This window comes from Artibeus jamaicensis, unplaced genomic scaffold (genome assembly GCF_021234435.1).
Source record: "Artibeus jamaicensis isolate MK-2021 breed Jamaican fruit bat unplaced genomic scaffold, CSHL_Jam_final contig_410, whole genome shotgun sequence".
Taxonomy (NCBI): domain Eukaryota; kingdom Metazoa; phylum Chordata; class Mammalia; order Chiroptera; family Phyllostomidae; genus Artibeus; species Artibeus jamaicensis.
Window position 1 is genome coordinate 3,190,237 of NW_026521820.1, and position 5,649 is coordinate 3,195,885.

Consider the following 5,649-nt stretch of genomic DNA (forward strand, 5'->3'; position numbering starts at 1 on the left):
TTTATAAGTTGAAGTGGGAATACCATGTGGAAGCCATCTGCAACTGAGGAAAGATGCAACCAAGAGAGACATTTTGTTTTTTAGGGAGGTATAGTGCACAGACCTGGGTCAGTGACTCAGTGCTTTGGTGTGGGTGCCACACAGAGACTTTTTAAAAGGAGTGCAAAAACATGGCTGGACAGGGATTCCATGTGTACATGCAGCTGCCCTGCCAGCAAAGAAACCAGATTGAACATGTTGTTCATTCCCACTGACTCCAACTGAGCAGGAAAATCAGAAAGCTGTATGGTGAAGAATTATTGGGACTTCCACCCAACATGATTTGCAAGTAGGGGGCTATGCAGAATGGAGAGTTTGTTTCTGAGTCTCCTGCAAGAGCAGTGAGCTTGGAGCTAGAGCTGATTGCCTGAGATTTTTTGCAGCCCCTTAAACCACAGAGTAAAAACTTCTGGGAAGTGGAAGACATGCCCAACCCCCACCTGCAAGATTGCAAACCCTGCAGAACAGTAAAACCAGACTCAAGAACCCCCCACTGGACACATCTACAAGGAAAAGAAAGAGAATCTCCAAAAGAGCATTTTCTGAACTTTTATTAGATGCAACAAATTACTTTTATTAGTGCAACAAATTACACTGGTTCCTTGGACCCTATTCCACAGAAACTAGTTGGACAGAGAGTGTAGAAATAGGCACAGCAAGGGGTATTCAGGATCCTGGACAGCCTTATAAAGAGCTGTCATCAGCACCAAGGAGGAAAGAGCTGACCCTTTTACACACAGATGGGGACCTCACATACATCAGGCAGCTAATTCATCTGAAACTATACATTATTGGAAATAATCAGGGACAGACCAACACATGTGGCACAAGGGTGGAGAAACATACTCACCAGCATTTGAAGACTGAACAGCATCTCCCAGGGGAGAGCCAGAAACCCCACCATCCTTATCCCACCAGAAGCTCCCTCTAGAATCAGATGGAAATGGTACACGTGTTGTTGTTGGACATTGGATGAACCACTCCCAGGCTTTGTGCTGCTAACAAAAACAGCAGGGCAGAATGGTGAGGTCCATCCAAGGCTGAAGGAGATAGCCACAAACTGTGGATCATTTGTAACCTTGAACAGGCTGACTAAAGCTAGACTTTGACACCACTTGACATTACTGGTGATAGATCTAGAAAGAGAAAGAGTAGACAAACACTAACCTCTGCTGAGATGAATTCCACCTCATTTTTTTTTTCATTATTTGTGGTATGTTTTCTCCTGCACAGCTTTTAGACATTTTTCTTTTTCTTCTAGTTTGTTCCTATTATTTCACTGTTTTTAGTTTTATTTCAAATCTTATATTTTATTCTTCCCTTCTCTTACTCCATTTCACCTACTTCCTGCCCTTTCTTATTTTCATTTTAAATTTTATTTTTTCCTTTCTTATCCTGGTTTCTAATACTTAGTGTTATTATTTCTCCTCCCTCTATCCTCAGTAATGTTTTCCTCCCTTTAGACGTCTCATAATCTCTTTTTATTTCTTTATAGGAAGGAATATCATAATATTCTTATTATCTTTCTACCTTTACTAATAATTGCTCACTTGTCATAAATAAGTGAGCAACTGCAGTGGTTGTTTTTCTTCAATTTTCTTCCTATTTTTAATATATTTAAATATTTTTAAACTTTATATAATACTCTTTCCTTTTCTCACTCCATCTTGCCTTATTCCTTTCATTTTTATGTACTATTGTAAATTTTATATTATCCCTATCTTCACCTTGTTTCTATTCCCTACTTTCGTTATTTCTCCTCCCTCTACCCACTCGTAATAATTTTTCTTTCCATTAGTCACCTCAAATCAAGAAGTATCTGGGAACAAATGAAAATGAACACACACAAACACAATTCTATGAAACTCAGAAAGGGCAATCTTTTATGTGGCCTAAGAAAAGTTCATAGCATTACAGGCCAAAATAAAGACATAGAAAAATCTCAAACAACCTAACCTACATTGATAAGAACTAGAGAAACAACAACAAGCAAAGCCAAGAACAAGTAGATCAAAATATAGAATAAATATCAAAGTAAAATTAAAAGACAGAGAGTAAAAATAATTAAAAGAATCAATGAATCCAAGAGCTGATTCTTTGGTAAAACATACAAATTGAAAAACTTAAAAAAAAACATCAATAAAAAAGAGAGGGGCCCCAAATAAATAACATCAGAAACAAAAAAAGAGAAAAGTAACAACTGATACTATAGAAATACAAATTATAGTAGAAACAACTATGAACAAGAAATAACTATATGCCAAGAAATTGAACATGGGTGAAATGGACATGTATCAAAAAACATACAATCTTCCAGAACTGAGTCAAGAACAAGCAGAAAGCCTAAATAAACTGTTAGCAACTCGTAAAATTGAAGCAGTAATCAAAAACTCCCAGCTCACAAAAGACACTGGACTGGAGGCAAATTTTACCAAATATTAAGGGAAGAACTAATTCCTATCCTCCAACAATTCCCAAACTCAAGAAGATAGAAGATTCCCAAAGTCTTTCTATGAGGCAAATATTATCCTAATTCCAAACCAGGTAAACACACAACAAAGGATGAAAAATATAGGCCAATATCTCTGATGAGCCTACATACTAAAATGTTCAACAAATATTGGTAATCCAGATCCAGCAATACATTAAAATGATCATGTACCATGATCAAGTGAAATTGATCCCATGGAGGCAAAGGCACTAAAGTATTCACAAATCAATAAAACAAAACAAAACAAAGAAGGGCAAAAACACATGATCACATAAGTATATGCTGGAAAAACATTTGATAAAATCCAACATTCATTTTTGATAAAAATACTTAGCATAGTGGAAATAGAGGAGGCACACCTCAACATAACAAAGCCCTATAAAAAAAACCTACCACCAACACCATACCTGATGGGCAAAAACTAAAAGCTTTTCCCTTAAGATCAGGAACAAGACATGGGTGTTTGCTTTCACGACTCTTATTTAGTATAGTACTGGAAGTTCTAGTCATAGTGATCAGAAAAGAAAAAGAAATAAATGGCATCCAAATTGGAAAGAAGGAAGTAAAACTGTCATGATCGGCAGACAACATGACAATGTATACAGAAAACCATGCAGTCTCATGGTTTTCTGTACTTATTTTCATTGCCTATCTGATTTTTGTGGTCATTCTAATCTGTGGTGCAGATTAGAATGATTATGACTTCAAGATCCTTCCCAAATCATTTCCTTGGGAACTCTGCTAGCATCTGATAACTCTTCCATGGATCAAGGATGTATTGAGAGCATTAAGTCATATACATTGATCCACTGAACCCATGCACACCCCTAAATTTAGGTTTGTAAAAGCAGACAAAGCTAAAGTTTCTTGTATTTGGTGTTTGCATTCTGGAAGAGTATAATGTAATGATATTGTTGGCTGGATTGTGCACAATGAAATGCACGTGATGGGGGAAAAAACCCTTTAGTCTCCACCAAAAACCACATTGATGTAATAAGTGAATTAGGCAAAATAGCAAAGTGTAAAGTCAATACTCAGAAATTAATCACATTTTTCTACACCAACAATGAAGTATCAGAAGAAAAAATTACAGGAAAAAATCATATTTACTGTAGCAACAAGAAAAAGAAAGTACCTAAGGATAAATTTAATTAAGGAGGTAAAAGACCTGTTCTCAGAAAACTACAGAACACTGAAGAAAGAAATTGAGGAGCATACAAATAGATGGAAGCATATACGGTGTTCATGAATTGGAAGAATTAACATCAGTAAAATGTCTGTACTACCCAAAGCAATCTATAGATACAATATAATTCCTATTAAAATACCAATGGCATATTCACAGATCTAGAACAAATATTTCAAAAATTTATATGGAACCAATAAAAACCCTGAATGGCCTCAGCAATCTTGAGAAAGAGCAAAGTTGGAGGGATCACAATACCTGATATAAAACTATAGTACAAGGACACTACAATCAGAGCAGTCTGGTACTGGCTTAAGAACAGACACATAGATCAATGGAACAGAATAGAGAGCCCAGGAATAAACTCACATCTCTATGGTCAATTAATATTTAACAAAGGGGGAAGGAGCATTCAATGAAGTAAAATTAGTCTCTTCAGTAAGTGACATTGGAAAAACTGGACTGGTACATGAAAATAATGAAATTAGACCACTAACTTACCATTCACCAGAATAAACTAAAAAAGGATAAAAGACTTAAATAAAACTTTTGATTCCATAAAACTCTAGCAGAAAACACAAGAAGTAAAATTTTAAGTATCTCATGTAGGAATATTTTTGTCAATATATCTCCTAGATCAGGTGAAAAAAAGGAAAAAATAAACAAATGGGACTACATCAAATTAAAAACCTTCTGCACAGCTAAAGAAACAATCATCAAAATAAAAGGGGAACCAGCTGTATATTTGCGAAGGGCACATCAGGCAAGGGTTTGATTTCAAAATATAAATAGAACTCATAAGACTCAACAGCAGGAAGACAAACAATCCACTTAAAAATGGACAAAGGACCTGAGAAGTCACTTTCCCAAGGAGGTATATACAGATGGTCCATAGACATATGAAAAAATGCTCAACATCACTAGCCACCAGAGAAATGCAAATTAAAAGCACAATGCAATATTACATCACACCTCAGAACAGCTATCACTAACAAATCAACAAACAAGTGTGGGTGAAGATGTGGAGAAAAGAGAACCCTAGTGCACTGTCGGAAGGAATGCAAGACTTGTACAGCCAGAGTGAAAAACAGAATGGAATTTCCTCAAAAAATTAAAAATGGAACTGCCTTCTATTGAGCAATTTCACTGCTGGGAATATACCCTAAGAATCCCAAAACACTAATTCAAAACAACTTATGCACTCATATGTTTGTAGCAGTACTATTTACAATAGCTAATTGCTGGAAAAGCCTGTGTCCATCCATTTTAAATGAATTAAAAACTGTACTTGAGACTCTCCAAACCCCTGTGATGCAGCAGAGGAGCCAGCTACGGGAGCTGGGAAGTTCTCAGATCCTGTGCCGCTGCCATAGCGATGGGACTGGACACTGGGGAATCAGGTACGGGAGTTGGGACATTCTAAGCCTCTGTTCCACTGCCAAAAAGACAGAACTAGACTCCGGGGAGTCAGGTATGGAAACCAGGACACTCCAAACCCCTGTGACGGCCCTGGGCGGCAGAGAGAGCCAGATACGGGAGCCGGGACATTCCCAGCCTCTGTGCCGCTGCCGTAGTAATGGGCCTGGGTGCTTGAGGAGGTGGCTACTAGAGCCGGGACATTCAGCAGTGGTAGGCGACCAACGCAGGGACCAGCACGAGGACCAGCATGAGTGTAGGTGGAGACAAAGAACATCAAGAAACTTCAAGGAGTCTGCACCACTGAACTTCACAAGGATCATAGCACAGAAGTTTACACCATAAAACCAGGGTTTCAGATCAGATCAATTTTAGAAGCAGAGCCTAACAAGAAGAGTCTCAAACAATGGGAAGACAAAGAAACAATCCCCAAATAAAAGAAAAAGCAGAAACTTCAGAAAGAATGTTAGATGAAATAGAGGCTGATCAACTATCAGACAGTGAATTCAAAGCACTG